Source organism: Salmo salar, chromosome ssa28, assembly GCF_905237065.1.
Source record: "Salmo salar chromosome ssa28, Ssal_v3.1, whole genome shotgun sequence".
NCBI classification, from domain to species: Eukaryota; Metazoa; Chordata; class Actinopteri; order Salmoniformes; family Salmonidae; genus Salmo; species Salmo salar.
In genome coordinates, this window is record NC_059469.1 from 31,583,124 (window position 1) to 31,605,000 (window position 21,877).

A 21,877-nucleotide genomic window follows, 5' to 3' on the forward strand; every position below is an offset into this window, starting at 1 on the left:
CAGTAGATATAGGAGTTTATCAAAATTGGGGTTATTTTCAAATTCTTTGTGGATCTGTGTAATCTGAGGGAAATATGTGTCTCTAATATGGTCATACATTGGGCAGGAGGTTAGGAAGTGCAGCTCAGTTTCCAACTCATTTTATGGGCAGTGTGCACATAGACTGTCTTCTCTTGAGAGCCGTGTCTGCCTACGGCGCCCTTTCTCAATAGCAAGGCTATGCTCACTGAGTCTGTACATAGTCAAAGCTTTCCTTAAGTTTGGGTCAGTCACAGTGGTCAGGTATTCTGCCACTGTGTACTCTCTGTTAATGGCAAAATAGCATTCTAGTTTGCTCAGTTGTTTTTGTTAATTCTTTCCAATGTGTCTAGCAATTAAATGTTTGTTTTCTCATGATTTGGCTGGGTCTAATTGTGTCGCTGTTCTGGGGCTCTGTGGGGTGTGTTTGTGAACAGAGCCCCAGGACCAGCTTGCTTAGTAGACTCTTCTACATGTTCATCTCTCTGTAGGTGATGGCTTTGTTATGGAAGGTTTGGGAATCGCTTCCTTTTAGGTGGTTTGTAGAATTTAACGGCTCTTTTCTGGATTTTGATAATTAGCGGGTATCGGCCATATTCTGCTCTGCATGCATTATTTGGTGTTTTACAAGGAGGATATTTTTGCAGAATTATGCATGCAGAGTCTCAATTTGGTGTTTGTCCCCTTTTGTGAATTCTTGGTTGGTGTGTGGACCCCGGAACTCACAACCATGAAGGGCAATGGGTTCTATAATTGATTCAAGTATTTTTAGCCTTCTTGCCTTGTCTCTCAGCTTGTCAACAGCTTTATGGAAGTTACCTGTGGCGCTGATGTTTAGGCCGAGGTATGTATAGTTTTATGTGTGCTCTAGGGCAACGGTGTCTAGATGGAATTTCTATTTGTGGTCCTGGCAACTGAACCTTTTTTGGAAGACCATATTGTTTGTCTTACTTATTAAATGTCAGGGGCCAGGTCTGACAGAATCTGAGCAAAATATCTAGGTGCTGCTGTAGGCCGTCCTTGGTTGGGGTCAGAAGCACCAGATCATCAGCCAACTGTAGACATTTGACTTCATATTCTAGTAGGGTGTGGCCGGGTGCTGCAGACTGTTCTAGTGTCCTCGCCAATTCGTTGATATATATGTTGAAGAGGGTGGGGCTTAAGCTACATCCCTGTCTCACTCCACGGCCATGTGGAAAGAAATGTGTGTGTTTTTTGGCAATTTCTAACCGCACACTTGTTGTTTGTGTACATGGATTTTATGTTTTTCCCCCAACACCACTTTCCATCAATTTGTATAGCAGACCCTCATCCCAAATAGAGTCAAAAGAGTTTTGAAATCAACGAAGCGTGAGGAGACTTTGCCTTTGTTTTGGTTTGTTTGTTTGTCAATTAGGGTGTGCAGGGTGAACACGTGGCCTGTCGTGTGGTACTTTGGTAAATAGTAAATCTGACATTTGCTCAGTACATTGTTCTCACTTGTCACGACTTCTGCCGAAGTTGATGCCTCTCCTTGTTCGGGCGGTGTTCGGTGGTCGACGTTGCCGGTCTTCTAGCCATCGTCGTTCCATTTTTCATTTTTCCATTTGTTTTGTCTATTTTTCCCACACCTGGTTTTCATTTACCTCATTATGTGTTGTGTATTTAACCCTCTGTTCCCCCCATGTCTTTGTGTGGTATTGTTTATTGTAAGTGCTTGTGCACATATGTTTGACTGGTGCGTGTCGGGTTATTGTGCCCATATTTTGTATTTCGTATGCCGGAGATTTGTACTATTAAACTGCTCCGGCTATTTACCAAGTTCTGCTCTCCTGCGTCTGACTTCCCTGCCACCAGTTACGCACCCCTTACATCACTGAGGAAATGTACGAGTCTACTGTGAAGGATAATGCAGAGGATTTTCACAAGGTTGCTGTTGACGCATATCCCACGGTAGTCATTTGGGTCAAATTTGTCTCCATTTTTGTGGAAAGGGTTGATCAGTCCTTGGTTTCAAATTTTGGGGAAGATGCCAGAGCTAAGCATGATGTTAAAGAGTTTAAGTAAAGCCATTTGGAATTTGTGGTCTGTTCATTTCTGACTGTACGCCTCTCTCTCTCTTTCTCTCTGACTGTATGTCTCTCTCTCTCTCTCTGCCAGTATTTCTCTCTCTCTCTCACTCTCTCTCTCTCTCTCTCTCTCTCTCTGCCAATATGTATCTCTCTCAATTCAATTCAATTTCAATTCAAGGGACTTTATTGGCATGGAAAACATATGTTAACATTGCAAAAGCAAGTGAGGTAGATAATATACAAAAGTGAAATAAACAATAAAAATGAACAGTAAACATTCCACTCACAGAAGTTCCAAAAGAATAAAGACATTACAAATGTCATATTATGTATATATACAGTGTTGTAACGATGTACAAATGGTTGAAGTACAATAGGGAAAATAAATAAGCATAAATATGGGTTGAATTTACAATGGTGTTTGTTCTTCACTGGTTGACCTTTTCTTGTGGCAACAGGTCACAAATCTTGCTGCTGTGATGGCACACTGTGGTATTTCACCCAGTAGATATGGGAGTTTCCCGATCAAAATCGGGTTTGTTTTTGAATTCTTTGTAGATCTGTGGGAAATACGTGTCTCCAATATGGTCATACATTGGGCAGGAGGTTAGGAAGTGCAGCTCCGTTTCCAGCTCATTTTGTGGGCAGTGTGCACATAGCCTGTCTTCTCTTGAGAGCCAGGTCTACCTACGGCGGCCTTTCTCAATAGCAAGGCTATGCTCACTGAGTCTGTACATAGTCAAAGCTTTCCTTAGGTTTGGGTCAGTCACAGTGGTCAGGTATTCTGCCACTGTGTACTCTCTGTTTAGGGCAAAATAGCATTCTAGTTTGGTCATTTTTTTGTTAATTCTTTCCAATATGTCAAGTAATTATCTTTTGTCTTCTCATGATGTGGTTGGGTTTAATTGTGTTGCTGTCCTGGGGCTCTGTGGGGTGTGTTTGTGAACAGAGCCCCAGGACCAGCTTGCTTAGGGACCTCTTCTTCAGGTTCATCTCTCTGTAGGTGATGGCTTTGTTATGGAAGGTTTGGGAATCACTTCCTTTTATGTGTTGTAGAATTAAACATCTCTTTTCTGGATCTTGATAATTAGCGGGTATCGGTCTAATTCTCCTCTGCATGCATTATTTGGTGTTCTACGTTGTACACTGAGGATATTTTTACAGAATTCTCTCTCTCTCTCTCTCTCTCTCTCTCTCTCTCTCTTTCTCTGTCTCTCTGTCTCTCTGTCTCTCTATATTATGTCCCTTGAGCAGATTGCCTCACACCTTCATCTCCTCTCTTTCTTCAGTCAACCGTGTTTTCCTCTTCCTCCCTCCAAGCCAAGGAATCTACTACTGGCAAAGAGACAGATTTCAGCAGACTGTCTCTGTGTGTCATAGCAGCGCCTGCTATCAAAGCCTCCATATACTTTTTAAGAGAGGAGAGAGAGAGACCGAGAGACATACAGAGAGAGAGAGAGAGACCGAGAGAGAGAGAGAGACAGACAGAGAGACAGGGAGAGAGCAGCCTTCAGATTCAGATCATGTTGATGAATAGGACTAGAACAGCCATAACAAGTCCTACATCTCAGTGTTGTGTCTCAAGGGTACAGGTGTGGGAAAAGAAGAAAAAATAAGGATGAGGGACCAGAGGAAGAGAGGATGACAGTAAAATAATGTCAGTGTGTATGATTGAGTGGAAGTTTGGATAAACATCTAATTTTGCAGTGAGACTGTGAGAGCATCTACTCCCTCTATCCTATCCCCACCTTTCGCTTGTCCTCTCTCCTCCCCCCCTCCTCTCCCCATCACTCTCTCCTTTCCTCTTCTCCTACCCCCTCTCCTTTCCTACACCTTCTCTCCTCTCCTCCAGGGGTTACAGTGACAGCAGAGAACACATCTGAGTTGAAAGCATGAGAGTGAAGGAGATGTTTGCATTTTAATGCTGAGATATTCAAATCTGACACTCCACCTCTCTCTCTCTCTCTCTCTCTCTCTCTCTCTCTCTCTCTCTCTCTCTCTCTCTCTCTCTCTCTCCATTCACCCCTTTCTCTGTGATATCCATGGAGAAGTAATAAGATGCTGGGTTTAATAGGAGAATAGGAAGAGGAGAGGGAGGTGAGGACAGGGGATGTGGGGAGGTCCCCCTCTCCTTGGGGGCGCAATCACCTTGCAGCTTTTTATTCTTTATCTTTCTCTCTGAAAAAAGGGGGATGAAACGGAGCAAGGCCCAATGAGACCGTGTGAATAGCAGGGAATGAAGAGTGTTGCCCTGTTTGGTGATTCAGTGGATTGGTGGGAGACTACCTTGATGTGCCCCAAATGGAACCCTATTTCCTTTATAGTGGACTACTGTTGACTAGGACCCTAAAAGTAGTGCACTATACAGGGAATAGGCTGCCATTTGGGACTCAGGCCATGTCTAACCACGTGACTGGTCTTAGTCAGAGCCCGGGGCTGTTGATCAAATGATCGAAGCACCTTTTCTCCCCTTCTTTATTTCTGTCTCTCTGTCTGTCTGTCTGTCTGTCTGTCTGTCTGTCTGTCTGTCTGTCTGTCTGTCTGTCTGTCTGTCTGTCTGTCTGTCTGTCTGTCTGTCTGTCTGTCTGTCTGTCTGTCTGTCTGTCTGTCTGTCTGTCTGTCTGTCTGTCTCTGTCTGTCTGTCTGTCTGTCTGTCTCTCTGTCTGTCTGTCTGTCTCTGTCTCTCTGTCTGTCTGTCTGTCTGTCTGTCTGTCTGTCTGTCTGTCTGTCTGTCTGTCTGTCTGTCTGTCTGTCTGTCTGTCTGTCTGTCTGTCTGTCTGTCTGTCTGTCTGTCTGTCTCCTCCTATCCCTGTCCCTCTCTCTACTTCTCCTCCTCCTTCCCTCTCCACCTATCTCGCTGTCTCCCTCCACATTCTCCAACTCCTACTTTCCCCCTCTCTCTGTCCTGTCCCCACTGTGTAAATGACTGAGTGTTTCTGACCCCTACTCTCCAAACACACCAACATGCTGTGGGCCAATATCAGCCACATGCTGGGGGCCAATATCAGCCACATGCTGGGGACCAATATCAGCCACATGCTGGGGGCCAATATCAGCCACATGCTGGGGGCCAATATCAGCCGCTGGGGGCCAATATCAGCCACATGCTGGGGGCCAATATCAGCCACATGCTGGGGACCAATATCAGCCACATGCTGGGGGCCAATATCAGCCACATGCTGGGGACCAATATCAGCCACATGCTGGGGGCAAATATCAGCCACATGCTGGGGGCAAATATCAGCCACATGCTGGGGGCCAATATCAGCCACATGCTGGGGCCAATATCAGCCACATGCTGGGGGCCAATATCAGTCACATGCTGGGGTCCAACATCAGCCACATGTTGGGGCCAATATCAGCCACATGTTGGGGGCCAATATCAGCCACATGTTGGGGCCAATATCAGTCACATGTTGGGGCCAATATCAGTCACATGTTGGGGGCCAATATCAGCTAGTATTACTTTAGAGCAGCGATTCACAACTGGTGGTTCGCGTCCCAAATTTGGGTCATGGGAAGTTTTGAATGGATCACGAGTGTCTGAGTAAAAAATAAATATATACATTTACACATTTTGTTTTATTTAATGAAAAATAATCCAGTCTGAAGTTAAATGACTGAAATCAGGCAGAAAGTGTGCACAAAACATAATGAACCTATCTTTTTAAATAATTGAACCTTTCTTCAGTCACACTACGGTCAATATAGAGTTGTTGGTTGATTTTGTGGTCTCAAACCAGTACGCTTAACATTCCACATCAAGAACAAGGACAAAATTGAATTATTGACAATGAAAAAGGTGGGACTGTTGTTCCCACGTCATATAATTGGACCACTGCTGTAGAGTATTGTGGAGTAGCCTGTATCTCCCACTGGATCAGGGGCTGTGGGATGGACAGACAGACAGACAGACAGACAGACAGACAGACAGACAGACAGACAGACAGACAGACAGACAGACAGACAGACAGACAGACAGACAGACAGACAGACAGACAGACAGACAGACAGACAGACAGACAGACAGACAGACAGACAGACAGACAGACAGACAGACAGACAGACAGACAGGTTACCTGAGGGGAGAGATGGTGAGGAGACAGATGGTGAGGAGAGAGAGGTGAGTCTGGATCAGGGGCTGTGGGATGGGGTGGACAGACAGACAGGTTCCCTGAGGAGAGAGGTGGTGAGGAGAGAGATGGTGAGGAGAGAGGTGGGTCTGGATCAGGGGCTGTGGGATAGACAGACAGGTTCCCTGAGGAGAGAGGTGGTGAGGAGAGAGGTGTTGAGGAGAGGGGTGGTGAGGAGAGAGGTGGTGAGGAGAGGAAACGAAATCCAACGAAACGAATGTAAAACATGCAGCGCTGGCTTTGCACTCATGTCTTTAAATATTTCTCTTCTCTCACTCTTCTCTTTCTGTCCCTCATTCTCTCACTCTTCTCTTTCTGTCACCTCATTCTCTTCCTCTTCTCTTTCTGTCACCCCATTCTCTCCCTCTTCTCTTTCTGTCACCTCATTCTCTCCCTCTTCTCTTTCTGTCACCTCATTCTCTTCCTCTTCTCTTTCTGTCACCCCATTCTCTCCCTCTTCTCTTTCTGTCACCTCATTCTCTCCCTCTTCTCTTTCTGTCACCTTATTCTCTCCCTCTTCTCTTTCTGTCACCTCATTCTCTCCCTCTTCTCTTTCTGTCACCTCATTCTCTCACTCTTCTCTCTTAAATCAACACAAATCCAACTCTGTAATAACTAGCTGATGTGTGCTACAGGCTTGTTTATTATCATAACCCAACCTAGTCACTATCTGAATGGCTTCCCTCTTGTAGTCCTAGTCTCAATATGTCTAATTGTCTGAGTCAAATACTTCAATATCCAGCGTCCCTCTCTCTCTCCGTTTCTCTCTCTATCCTGCATATCTCTATCCTCGCCTACCCCTCTCTCTGCTGGCTGGATGGGGGATTGTGTCTCAGTGTAGACAGAGAGCTCTCTCTCTCTCTCTCTCTCTCTCTCTCTCTCTCTCTCTCTCTCTCTCTCTCTCTCTCTCTCTCTCTCTCTCTCTCTCTCTCTCTCTCTCTCTCTCTCTCTCTCTCTCTCCGCCTCCCTCTCTCTCTCGCTCTCTCTGCTGGCTGGATGGGTGATTGTGTTTCAGTGTAGACACAGAAAGCTCTCCATCAGCAGTAGTCCTGACCTTGTCTGTGTGTCTACTCTGACCTAGGAAGAAATACAGCACAGATAATATCGCTGGCAGAGCAATACACACACACACACACACACACGCACGTGCACACTCCGCACAACGGCCCTACCAACAGCAAATTGATTCTGCAGCACCAAATTCCCATGGAGAGGAGAGGAGAGGAGAGGTTTATTATTCCCTGTAGAGGCAGTGGTCTGACCCAGTCTGTGGTGTAGAGGCTGTGTGTGTGTGTGTGTGTGTGTGTGTGTGTGTGTGTGTGTGTGTGTGTGTGTGTGTGTGTGTGTGTGTGTGTGTGTGTGTGTGTGTGTGTGTGTGTGTGTGTGTGTGTGTGTGTGTGTGTGTCTACATATGTCTGTGTGTAGTGACTGATGTCCAATCAGTATACCAGTGGGCGGTGTGCTTTGAGTTTTGTGAAAGGTGTGTGCGTTCGTTCATTAGTTCGTATGTGCGTTAAACGTCTGCTGTCTCTGTCACTGGGCTGAAAGTGTCTCTAATCTCCTCTGATAACAGGGGACACAGGCTGCAGAGAGACTGTGACATTGAAAGTGTCTTTAACTTGTTATGGATAGGCGGCAGTATTTTCACGGCCGGATAAAAAACGTACCCGATTTAATCTGGTTATTACTCCTGCCCAGAACCTAGAATATGCATATAATTAGTAGCTTTGGATAGAAAACACTCCAACGTTTCTAAAACTGTTTGAATGGTGTCTGTGAGTATAACAGAACTAAAATGGCAGGCCAAAACCTGAGAAGATTCTGTACAGGAAGTACCCTGTCTGACCATTTCTTGGCCTTCTTTGTCATCTCTAAGGATCTCTGCTGTAACGTGACATTTTCTAAGGCTCACATAGGCTCTCAGAAGGCGCCAGAACATTGAATGATGACTTTGCAGTCTCTGGCTGAAAAACAGTAACGCATTTGGTAAGTGGTCGATCTGAGAACAATGAGACGGGTGCGCACATGCACGTGAAGAGTCCATTTTACTTTTTCAGTCTTTGAACGAAAACAACGACTCCCGGTCGGAATATTATCGCTATTTTACGAGAAAAATCGCATAAAAATGTATTTTAACTTCTTACATCTAGACGTTCCGCTAGCGGAACACCTGCTCCAATATCCAATGATAGGCGTGGCGCAAATTACAAATTCCTCAAAAATACAAAAACTTCCATTTTTCAAACATATTACTATTTTACAGCATTTTAAAGACAAGACTCTCTTTTATCTAACCACACTGTCCGATTTCAAAAAGGCTTTACAGCGAAAGCAAAACATTAGATTATGTCAGCAGAGTACCCAGCCAGAAATAATCAGACAGCCATTTTTCAAGCTAGCATATAATGTCACAAAAATCAAAACCACAGCTAAATGCAGCACTAACCTTTGATGATCTTCATCAGATGACAACCCTAGGACATTATGTTATACAATACATGCATGTTTTGTTCAATCAAGTTCATATTTATATCAAAAACCAGCTTTTTACATTAGCATGTGACGTTCAGAACTAGCATACAGTCCTGGGAGTGCATTCTGACGAAGAACATCAAAGGTAATCAAACTTTTGTAATAGTAAATCGGAGTTTGGTCAGGGCTGAACTTGGTGGGTGTCTAAATAGCTAGCCGTGATGGCTGGGCTATGTACTCAGAATATTGCAAAATGTGCTTTCACCAAAAAGCTATTTTAAAATCGGACACCTCGATTGCACAAAGGAGTTCTGTATCTATAATTCTTAAAATAATTGTTATGTTTTTTGTGAACGTTTATCGTGAGTAATTTAGTAAATTCACCGGAGGTTTGCGGGGGGTATGCTAGTTCTGAACGTCACATGCTAATGATAAAAGCTGTTTTTTGATATAAATATGTACTTGATTGAACAAAACATGCATGTACTGTATAACATAATGTCCTAGGAGTGTCATCTGATGAAGATCATCAAAGGTTAGTGCTGCATTTAGCTGTGGTTTTGGTTTTTGTGACATTATATGCTAGCTTGAAAAATGGGTGTCTGATTATTTCTGGCTGGGTACTCTGCTGACATAATCTAATGTTTTGCTTTCATTGTAAAACCTTTATGAAATCGGACAGTGTGGTTAGATAAAGGAGAATCTTGTCTTTAAAATGGTGTAAAATAGTCATATGTTTGAAAAATTGAAGTTTTCGGATTTTCGAGGAGTTTGTCTTTCGCGCCACGCCCAATCATTGGATATTGGAGTGGTGTTCCGCTATCCAAATATACTAATAATATGCATATTATAGTTTCTGGGCCAGAGTAGTAACCAGTTTAATTTGGGTACGTTTTTCATCCGGCCGTGAAAATACTGCCCCCTACACCTCAACAGGTTAACATTAACAGGGATGACATTAACATTAACATTAACAGGGAGGATGTTCACATTAAAATTAACAGGGATGACATTAACATTAACAGGGATGACATTTTAGTCAACACAAATAACTTAATAACTAGTGATGGGAAACCAAGGTTTTCTGAAGGCTTCGGCACTTTCATCAAATTGTGCTGGAAAAGGGTTCAGTACTCAGAGATTCATTATCTGTTCACAATCCACATTAGTGGCATCAGCTGGTCAGCAACAAATAGCAGCGTGTGATTATCAGATATATATATAAAAAAAACATCTCCACTGTTTTCATCAAAACTCAGCGGTAAGTCGTTCTCTTCAGTAACCGATACTCAGTTGGAATACCAGGTTTACATCATGCCTCCCTGTTTTGTCTTCAAGTTGCCGATTTAAAAAAAACTGAATCCATGGCCTTATTTATGGTGCTTAAGACAGAAACTTATATTTTACTAAATAAATAAAAGTATTTGAACAACAGAGCAGAAAGTGTGGTTTCACATAAAACAATTTTCTAAAATAGTGTGTTTTCAACAGGAGTTGACCTCATACCCTCCTTTCCCTGACTGTCCCATAGCTCCCTACTCTACCTGCTAAGCTACCGGTCAGGTGAAACCACATGTACAGAATCCTAACTATATGTTTCTAAGTACGGTGTCCAGTAGAGGTCAGTGTTTGAAAGCAGCTTTGGAATCGTTGAAAGCACCGGAACCACAGCAGAATCAGTTGGATCTGGCAGTCGGAAGTTTGAAAAAGCATGTGATTAAAAGAATCTTCGGACATCATTGATGACGTACTTCTGATAAAGTGATTCACGCATCTGCACACTTCTTCAAAGGTCAGCTGCTTTGTGATTGACGTATACAATGCTGTCCTTTGTTGACATCCATTTTCTTTTACTTTTCCACCTTCTCTCCTTTTCCCTTCTGTCAAAAAACAACAAGTTCTAGAATGAATAGCAACTATTGACTGTTAATGTTAACATCTTGCTATGAACACAGCAGCTCTGTTTCAGTGAATCATTACAGCAGGTGGTGAACTAAAAGTTTTCAACCAACCTCCATAACCCTTTGTTTATGCTGCCACACTGCTAACTAATGCTGTTTGCTGTTATGGGTTCTACGCCCACACTTTTAACTAGATTTTTTGTTCGGAGAGGAAACTTGGGATTGTTCTGTGCAGTGGTGTAAACTATTTAAGTAAAAATACTTTTAAAATAATACTTAAGTCATTTTTTGGGTATCTGTACTTTACTTTACTATTCATATTTTGACAACTTTTACTTTTACTTTACTACATCCCTAAAGAAAATAATGTACTTTTTACTTCATACATTTTCCCTGACATCCAAAAGTACTCATTACATTTTGAATGCTTAGCAGGACAGGAGAATTGTCTAATATACACACTTATCAAGAGAACATCCCTGGTCATCCATACTGCCTCTGATCTGGAGGACTCACTAAACACATGCTTCGTTTGTAAATTATGTCTGAGTGTTGGAGTGTGACCCTGGCTATCTGTAAATAAAAACTAGAAAATGTGGCCGTCTGGTTTGCTTAATATAAGGAATTAGAAATTATTTATATATGCACTTTTACTTTTGATACTTAAGTATATTTGAGCAAATATGTTTACTTTTGATAATTATGTATATTTAAAACCAAATACTTTTAGACTCCAAGTAGTATTTTACCTCGGTGACTTTCACTTTTACTTGAGTCATTTTCTATTAAGTTATCTTTACTTTTAATCAAATATGACAATTGGGTACTTTTTCCACCACTGGTTCTGTGTAGGGGAACAGCTGATGCAGTTCAGAGGGGTCGTAGTGACATCAGAGATATAACACAAACGGGTTGAGTTAGGATCTTCTGACAAACCAAAGCTCTACAGGACCAGGTTGGCTTTGATGTCCTCACAAACACACATCAGCAGTCTTTTCTATACTGTACCAGGTGACTGGTTCTATCAGTCTGTTCTATACTGTACCAGGTGACTGGGTCTATCAGTCTGTTTTATACTGTACCAGGTGACTGGTTCTATCAGTCTGTTCTATACTGTACCAGGTGACTGGTTCTATCAGTCTGTTCTATACTGTACCAGGTGAATGGTTCTATCAGTCTGTTTTATACTGTACCAGGTGACTGGTTCTATCAGTCTGTTTTATACTGTACCAGGTGACTGGGTCTATCTGTTGTTGAGTTAGGATCTTCTGACAAACCAAAGCTCTACAGGACCAGGTTGGCTTTGATGTCCTCACAAACACACAACAGCAGAACTGATATGTTTGGGAACAGCACTTAGTTCTAAAATGGCTGTTTTCTCGTGAGAGAAAATTTGTGTGGGTGTGTGTGTGTGTGTGTGTGTGTGTTCGCAATGTCTCTGTCTGTCTGTCTGTCTGTCTGTCTGTCTGTCTGTCTGTCTGTCTGTCTGTCTGTCTGTCTGTCTGTCTGTCTGTCTGTCTGTCTGTCTGTCTGTCTGTCTGTCTGTCTGTCTGTCTGTCTGTCTGTCTGTCTGTCTGTCTGTCTGTCTCCATCCCTGTCTCTGTTTGTTTCTGTCTGTGTGTGTGCGTGCAATGTCTGTCTGGCTGTCTGTCTGTCCGTCCGTCCCTGTCATCCTGTTTGTGGTTTTTAACTGTGTGAGTTACATTTTACTGGCCATTATTCATCTTCTAAAGGTGAGCGTACCCTTGATTTCTATTACACTAACTCTATTACACTAACTATTACACTAATCCCTAGCCGTGTGGTCTGATCACGTCCCAAATGACATCCTATTTCCTACAAAGTGTACTACTTGTGACACAAGCCCTATGGGCCTTGTTCAAAAGTAGTGTACTACATTAGGGAATAGGTTGTCATTTAGGGACACTGATGCAATAGATGCCGTATGTATTCAGTGGTACGTTCTGCCAGTCTGACAGTGAGAGTGCAATAGCCTGGATAAATGACTAGTGTCATTTACAGTGGATCTCTCTCTCTGGAGCTCTCCCCCCTCCCCCTCCCCCTCCCTCTCTCTCTCTCTCTCTATCTCTCTATCTCTCTATCTATCTATCTATCTATCTATCTATCTATCTATCTATCTACAGACACAAACAATCACAGATTACAGAGTGGAGCCTGAGTTAAGATGGTTGTCGTTGTCTACTTGACTGTAGAAAAAATATTGTCAAATTAAAGTGCCCCTGGAGCAAATTAGGGTTAAGTGCCTTGCTCTGACTGTCCTTTGTGTACCCTCTCAGTAGCCCACATTATGTCAGATGGACTGTAAATAACTCTAAATGCCTATTAGTGGCTGATACAATGCAATATTATTGAATGCTTAAAACTTAATAATACATTTTGGCCTTTGTCCAGCAGTACAGGTAACCTGAGAGAAAACCCTTTTTAGTGATTTATGAGTTTCAATTGGACAGAAAGAGAGGAACACTGGATGGACCCATACACACCACACACACACACCACACACACACCACACACTACACACACCACACTCCTCAGAGATTCAAAACTGATTATAAATGTGTTCATTTCTGTGTTCTACCCTGAGGGTAGGCTAAATCTAATGAGGGAATGTATTCATATTCAAGGTGAACAAAATAATAAAACAGAGCATCAAAAACATGTTGAATGTTGAAAAAGAAATGACTTGGAGAACTGTTTGAAAATCGAGACCGACAACACCGTCGCATGATTTCTTTTGACAATTTGTTCTAAAATGGAACACACAAGAAATATGGAATATTTGCATCACTAAACACACTCAGATTCTCAAAATTCCACTCATTAAGTAGAATGTTCTATTCTTCTAGAACGTGGCTAGTGATTACTGCAAACGAGCTCCAACAATTCAAACGCAATGTAGCAACAACCACAGTTAATAAAGCTGCAATGTAACGTTTTATTATAAAAGCAAATAATACCAAAGTGTTTTGGGGATACTAAGTTACAACAGCTGTTCAGGTATCAAACTCCCAAACTCCCAGCCTTCAAAATGAGTGACACCGTTCACTCAAAATGACACAACAGTAATACCACCACTGCCTCTTTGGATACACCCTCTCAAACATTGGAGAGTGAAATCAGAACACCCGCAGTGGATAAAAAAACACATAGCCATGTAGGAGTACTCACAGTGAGGGTAAAGAGGAGAGGTGGAGTACTCACAGTGAGGGTAAAGAGGAAAGGTGAAGTACTCACAGTGAGGGTGAAGAGGAGAGATGGAATACTCCCAGTGACAGTAAAGAGGAAATGTGGAGTACTCACAGTGAGGGTAAAGAGGAAAGGTGGAGTACTCACAGTGAGGGTAAAGAGGAAAGGTGAAGTATTCACAGTGAGGGTGAAGAGGAGAGGTGGAGTACTCACAATGAGGGTAAAGAGGAAAGGTGGAGTACTCACAGTGAGGGTAAAGAGGAAAGGTAAAGTACTCACAGTGAGGGTAAAGAAGAAAGGTGGAGTACTCACAGTGAGGGTAAAGAAGAAAGGTGGAGTACTCACAGTGAGGGTGAAGTCAGAAGGCTGTTGTAGATCTTTACTCCTGTGAACCTGCAGACACACAAAGAGAAACAGAACACCAGGGTGATAAGAAACCAAAGAGAAGGAAGAGGGCAAAGGTCAGGTAGTATGGGGGAGGGGAGAGGGGGCTGCCAAGTCACCCACTTCCATCCATATCTGGGGATATCGGGAGATGTTCGTAAGCATCTGTTTCTAATTCCAAAGGTTCAAGTTCAAATCCACTGATATGAAGTTGTTTTTGATCATTTTTAGGGTTAATGCCTAACCTTACCTTAACCAATCAGAGTTAATGCCTAACCTTAATCCTTACCTTAACCAATCAGAGGTAATTCCTAACCTTAAGAATTTGGAGCAAAATTCTTTAGAGTCTAAAATGTTGGGGGGGAGATCTATATGGAATTGTTTTAAGATGGTCATACTATGGATCATTTAGCTATTTTGATTTAGAATTTTAGGACCCCTTTAAGTACCACAACAACAACAACAAAATAAATGATTTTATATAGATTTTGTCCTTTACTACTAAATCCTATAGAAATACATTGAACAACACGTTCATAAATGTCAGAAAGAACAGTCCAAAAATAAATCGTAAGAAACAAGGTTTTGAAGTGTCTCTCCTCAATCTAGGAGATATAAAAAAAAAAAATCACAAAATATATATGTATATTTTTACTTATTTAGGAAAATATCTTCATACTTCCATTCATTTTTTTAATAACGGGTAGCGGTTACCTTCAGACGAGCCCGTTCCACTGGTGGAGAACACCACTGTGTTCGTGAGAGTCTCCCCTTTCCATAGAGTGGTCATGCTAGTTTTTTAGGTCAAACCGTTCGGACACTACAGATGTTCACGTGAGAAGACCTATTTTCAGGATGTCTCATGGTCTGACAAACACCGCTCTACCTCTGTCACCTTTCACCCCAGATGCAGAAGCGCGACATACTGGCGGATGCGATTGATTTAGACTCATCCAATGCAAAAAAACAAACAGATATATCTAGCTTAAACTGACGGATTTTGATGAGGATTTTTTTGTTTGTTAAGTAACTTAGATTGACGCACCTGGTGCCTCGACTTTAGGGGGTGAATGCCTAAACTTAACCTTAAACACAAATTTCACGTTTGGAACATTCTTTGAAATTTGACGTTTGAGAAACATGGATGACTGTCTAATTCTGATGTGACACTGTGAGAGCTTGTAGAGAGGGGGAGTGATTGTGTGTGTGTGTGTGTGTGTGTGTGTGTGTGTGTGTGTGTGTGTGTGTGTGTGTGTGTGTGTGTGTGTGTGTGTGTGTGTGTGTGTGTGTGTGTGTGTGTGTGTGTGTGTGTGTGAAATACACTGACACACTCGTGGAGAGCCGAGGGAGGAAGAAAGGAAAATAGGTCCACTGTCATCTCTCTTTCTGTCAAGCCTCTGTTTGAACAGTGTATACCCCTCTTCTCTCCTCCTCTCCATCACTCTCTTCTCCCTGCGATGGCATAAATCCCCTGTTAACAGGAGGTAGTTTGGCTTCAATATTTCATAATAACCCTGTGAGCCTGTCTCTCTGGCCCACTACCAGAGAATAAAGATGTAGGCTGTGTCCCAAAAGGCACCCAGGTTTACTTCACAATGCACTACTTGATGTTTTGGGACACAGTGGGAATAAAGACACACCTTCCACTCTGCTGTCTGCTCACTCTCTACCTCTCTCTCTCTCTCCTTCCTTCTCCATTCATTTCTCTCTCACTCTCTCCTTCCATAGTGTTTTACTTGCTTTCTTTATGTGTGCACGTGTGTGTGTGTGTGCGTCCTCTCTGTCCTTTTAGGTGGTGTGTGATGTGTGTGTGATGTGTGTGTGATGTGTGTGTGATGTTTGATGTGTGTGTGATGTGTGTATGATGTGTGTGTGTGATGTGTGTGATCACTCCATCTCCTTTCTCTGTCTCATGATCAGACACCACTACCACACATCATCACACACTGTAATCTGTTGATCCATATCCACACACACACACACACACACACACACACACACACACACACACACACACACACACACACACACACACACACACACACACACACACACACACACACACACACACACACACACACACACACACAACACACACACAGCTGTTCTGAGGAGTGTTTTCTCTACTCCTATAAACAAGACTGAAATTAACCTTTTCACATGTGAGTTCCAAATATCTCTAATATATTTTTTATGAGGGATGTCAGAATGCACTCACTGATCCAAAATGTGATTATTATGCAACAGGACAGTTAACCCTCGCTGCCCTCAAACCAAGGCACGCTGCCTGCTAAATATTTACAGACTATGTTTGAATTTGCCAATTTCAAATTCTTTTCAATACATTTTTTTTTCTACAGTTTGAATTGCATCAATTAATTACACCTAAGAAATAGCCCATTTCACTGTTGTGGACAATTTCTGTTTGAGAATTTACCCCCTGCCTCTCTTCAACTAGAGCCCTGCCTCTCTTCAACTAGAGCCCTGCCTCTCTTCAACTAGAGCCCTGCCTCTCTTCAACTAGAGCCCTGCCTCTATTCAACTAGAGCCCTGCCTCTCTTCAACTAGAGCCCTGCTTCTATTCAACTAGAGCCCTGCCTCTCTTCAACTAGAGCCCTGCCTCTCTTCAACTAGAGCCCTGCCTCTCTTCAACTAGAGCCCTGCTTCTATTCAACTAGAGCCCTGCCTCTCTTCAACTAGAGCCCTGCCTCTCTTCAACTAGAGCCCTGCCTCTCTTCAACTAGAGCCCTGCCTCTCTTCAACTAGAGCCCTGCCTCTCTTCAACTAGAGCCCTGCTTCTATTCAACGAGACCCCAAGCACTTCCCCAGTCTTTCCCCAGATCAAGTATGAAGACATTGCGCCCATTTAGTCAGGTCAGGCCTTGCACAAACTTTTTCCCCCAGCACATTTTCTGTCTGGCACCTGCATTGCCTTCATTGTTTTCCTTACAAGTTGGACTTTGGACATGTATGTGTTCCTATCAAAGTAAGTGGCTTATTTTCTGTATATCATGTTGTCGTTTCTGCTGTAGCACACCGTATGTATGTGTGGATCATAATGTATTTACTGCTTTATTCACATGTTTTCAAGTTCTGGTGACAAATCATGCATTCCGATCCTTGCATAGATTGTAATGGACATGATGTGTGTGAATTTTTTTTGTTGAAGGTTGTACTGATTATGATGAGCTAATTCTCAGCTATTTGCTGGCTATGTGTGGCGCCATGTTTGTTGACATCATACAATGCATTCTGGTTGTCATGTAAATGTCTCTTAGACCAAAGATGTTATAACAAGGGATAGTTCACTCAACTGACTTATGGTGCTTTCAAGACATCTGGGAACTCGGGAAAAATACTATGTCAAACCATGACATCAGTGTTCTAGAGGTCGGAAAGTCAGAGCTCTAGAAAGAGGCCAGAGTTCCCGAGTTGGAATTCCAAGTTGGATGACTAGAATAATATAATAATCCCAGTTGGAGCTCGTTTTTTTCAGAGTTCCCAGATTGTCTTGAACGCACTGAAGTCGGAAGTTGTAGATTTCCGAGTTCCCAGTTGTTTTGAACTCGGCATCAGATTGTAACATTGGTACCTCAGGGTTGCCAGCTCAGACCCCCCTCTCCAGGGGTTCTCCTGTGTTTGCCCCCAATTTATTGATAAATCCCCCATCATAGTAATATTTCCTACATCATATCCCCCCCATGATACTTTTCACCATTTCTACCCCTCATGGACTTGAAAACCCACCACAAATTAAATTGAACCCCCCTATAAATCCCCCTAAAATGGTTACATTCCTGTTTAGCATTTGCGCTACAGCTAGGCTAGGCAGTAGGCTTGTATTTGGTGTGATGATCTGTGAGGTGCTAACATTTGATTTGCTTTGTGATTTGTCAAGTCATGTGCTCCGGTTCTTGTATACACTGTAACAAATACATTTGTAATGTGCTGAAAAGTGGCTAAACTAAGTTCATATTTTTCAGGCAATGAGAGCAGCCATCTTTGACTTTGTTTATTGTAGAAGATCACATTTATCTTCTACAATAAAATAGGTGAAATTTAGGAATAAAGTTGTGAAGACCTTTACTTCCCATCAGAACAAAACATTGTTTAGGTGTTTTTCAGACAACAATGCTGTTGAGACACGTTTGTTGCATCATACATTCTGTTGGTACTGTTCCAATCACATATTTGCGATGGTTCGCTGCAGGGACCACTCAACAATGATCACAAATATGTGATCATTCGCATCCAAGGGTTAAGTGTTTTGTTTGATCAGAGGCTGCTGTCTGAGTTGAGGAGGTGTGGCTAAACAAAACAGTGCACATATGGTTATGCCTCTGTATAGTTATAACACTCAGACTATGTCCCAAATTACAGCATAGTCCCTTTATAGTGCACTACTTTGACCAGAGCCCATTGGGGAGTAGAGTGCCATTTGGTCAACATACCAAATCCATGGAATTCAGAGCATAAAATGCAAGTAGATTTTCCCCTGAAGTGAGCAGGTCAGAACAGATCAGAGCAGATTAGAAGAGATAAAGGGAAATCAGAACAGAACAGATCAGATCAGATCAGAACAGAGCAGAACAGATCAGATCAGATCAGAACAGATCAGATCAGAGCAGATCAGAGCAAAACAGATCAGATGAGAGCAGAACAGATCAGAGCAGATCAGAGCAGAACAGATCAGAGCAGAACAGATCAGATCAGAACAGATCAGTGAGGAAACAAAAAACAACTGTAGAGGAGTGAAACCAGCAAGCAGCTCTGTCTGTCTGTCTGTCTGTCTGTCTGTCTGTCTGTCTGTCTGTCTGTCTGTCTGTCTGTCTGTCTGTCTGTCTGTCTGTCTGTCTGTCTGTCTGTCTGTCTGTCTGTCTGTCTGTCTGTCTGTCTGTCTGTCTGTCTCTCTCTCTCTCTCTCTCTCTCTCTCTGTCACTCTCCTGGTTTCTCTCTAGCTCTCAATCTCTCTCTCTCTCTCTCTGTCTCTCTCTCCTGGTTTCTCTCAATCTCTGTCTGTCTGTCTGTCTGTCTGTCTGTCTGTCTGTCTGTCTGTCTGTCTGTCTGTCTGTCTGTCTGTCTGTCTGTCTGTCTGTCTGTCTGTCTGTCTGTCTGTCTGTCTGTCTGTCTGTCTGTCTGTCTCTCTCTGTCTCTCTCTGTCACTCTCTCTCCTGGTTTCTCTCTATCTCTCAATCTCTCTCTCTCTCTCTCTCTCTCTCTCTCTCTCTCTTTGTCTCTCTGTATCTCACTCTCTGTCTCTCTCACTCTGTCTATCTCTCTTCTCTGTCTCTCTCTGTCTGTCTCTCTGTCTCTCCGCTTTCTCTCTACCCCTCTCTCTCTCTCTCTCTCTCTCTCTCTTGCTCTCCCTTTCTCTCTCTCCCTTTCCAGCTCTCTCTCTTCTCACTCCCTCTCTGTTTATCTCTCTCTCCCTCTCTTCTTCTGTGTGTGTGCGTTCGTGTGTGTGTGTGCGTTCATGTGCGTTTGAGTGCACATGTGTGTGTGTGTGCGTTCGTGTGTGAGTGCACGTGTGTGTGTGCAATCGTGTGCGTGTGAGTGCACGTGTGTGTGTGTGTGTGTGTGTGTGTGTGTGTGTGTGTGTGTGTGTGTGTGTGTGTGTGTGTGTGTGTGCATCTGTCAGCCAGCCAGCCAGCAAGCCAGTCAGTGTCAGCCAGCCAGCAAGCCAGTCAGCCAGCTAGACAGCCAGCCAGTCAGCCAGACAGACAGTCAGCCAGACAGTCAGCCAGCCGGTCAGCCAGTCAGCCAGCCAGACAGTCAGTCAATCGGTCAGCCAGACAGTCAGCCAGTCAGCCAGCCAGCTAGTCAGCCAGCCAGTCAGCCAGACAGCCAACGAGTCAGCCAGTCAGCCAGCCAGCCATCCAGCCAGGTGAGACCATGACAAAACATACATATTTCATCCCACTAAACAAACTACACTTCCCATGAGGCTTTGCTGTCTGCTCCATATATCAATGGAGTTGGAGTTTACTGCATGTATATTGTTCCATATGGATGTGTTCCATATGTTTACCATTCCCCTACGGATGTTGGATGTGTCTTGAAAGTCTTTCATTTGCATGTAATGAAAGGACAGAAAACAGACTGTAAAAAAAACATTTGGGATGCAACAGCAACTAACAGAGAGTGAGGCTAATGCAATATGTCTCGCTATGTAAACACACTGAGCCCTGAACAGCAATCACAAAACAAACCAACTGCAAACTGTCTATTTGCTAAAGGCTTAGTCCCAGATGTAGTTTGTCTAATTTTGGCCAGGGATCAAAGGTCACAGCTCTACTTTATCGCCTTCTCTTCTGCTGACAACCAGTGAGTATCAGACAACCCCCTTTTCTCTCCTTCCATCCTTCTTTCTTTGTTATCTTGACCAATGCACACATCCACTCAAGTACGTACACAGGCAAACATGCGCACACAAACACACACACCCGTGCACACACAAGCGCGCACACACACCCACACACACACACACACACACACATACACACCCACACACACACCCACACACACACACACCCACACACACACACATCCGTTGATATACAGTATATACAGTACCACAACTACTCATTCCAGGGTTTTTCTTTATTTTTAATATTTTCTACAAAGTGTGCAAAACTGTCATCAAGGCAAAGGATGGCTACTTTGAAGAATCTAAAATCAAAAATGCTTTGATTTGTTTAACACTTTTTTGGTTACTTCATGATTCCATATGTGTTATTTCATAGTTTTGATGTCTTCACTATTATTCTACAATGTAGAAAATTGTAAAAATAAAGAAAAACCCTTAAATGAGTAGGTGTATCCAAACTTTTGACTGGTACGGTAGTCCAATACTGTATATATCATTAGTATCTCACCACCTGTCCTTTCCCCATCCCACTATTACAATATGATTTCTTAAAATATTTCGCTGTCCAAGTTAACAAAACAACCCAGCCTCAGGGTGCGTCCCAAATAGCACTCTATCCCCTATTTAGCACCCTACTTTTGAGCAGGGCCCATTTGGAAATCCCATAGGGCTCTGGTCAATAGTACTGCACTATAATGGAAAAGGGTTCTATTTGGGACGCGTTTCAGTGTAGGAGTAACCATGCAGACCCTGGTTGTGACAGAACTCTCATGGATATTAATATTTTCTTTCCTTGTCATTGGTTGTTTATTTACCATCGTTCCGATCCACTCTCATTCTGTTATTGAGACCATCCATCCTGTCAGTCGAACCCCATTAAACAATGACTTGTGTGTGTAGAGGGGAAAGGGTGTGTCGGGGGAATGTGCATGCGTGTCTATTCTGATGTGACAGGGGAAGGAAGAACATCGTGGGAATGTAATGAGAGTGTTGTGAGAACGTTATTAGCGGGTTGTAAGATGCACAGTCAAGCGTAGCATCAGCGTTTGTGAGAGCACTTTGAAAACATCTTGAGATGCTTGTCTTTCACTGCTTCTTACGCCGTCATCCTTTATTTCTCTCTCTCTCTCTCTCTGTCTCTCTCTCTCCCTTTACCCTCCTATGTACGTTTATATCTCTTTCTCTCTCTATTCCTCTTCCTGCCGTCGGTCTTACATTGTTTTAACATACAGTTTTGCATATCTCCAGCAGGCACCCCCTGGCACTCTGTGTGTAGTAGAGGCTGGGTGTCCATATGCGTATACATCTTTGCATGTTCTCCACAGGTGTTTCACACTAACACTG

The 21,877-nt window shown here is 43.0% G+C and overlaps 1 pseudogene; it reads right to left on the bottom strand.

Annotated features, from left to right (window-relative positions):
• Positions 1–21,877, bottom strand: part of LOC106589866 (RNA binding protein fox-1 homolog 3-like) — an 891,320-nt pseudogene that overhangs the window by 609,372 nt on the left and 260,071 nt on the right.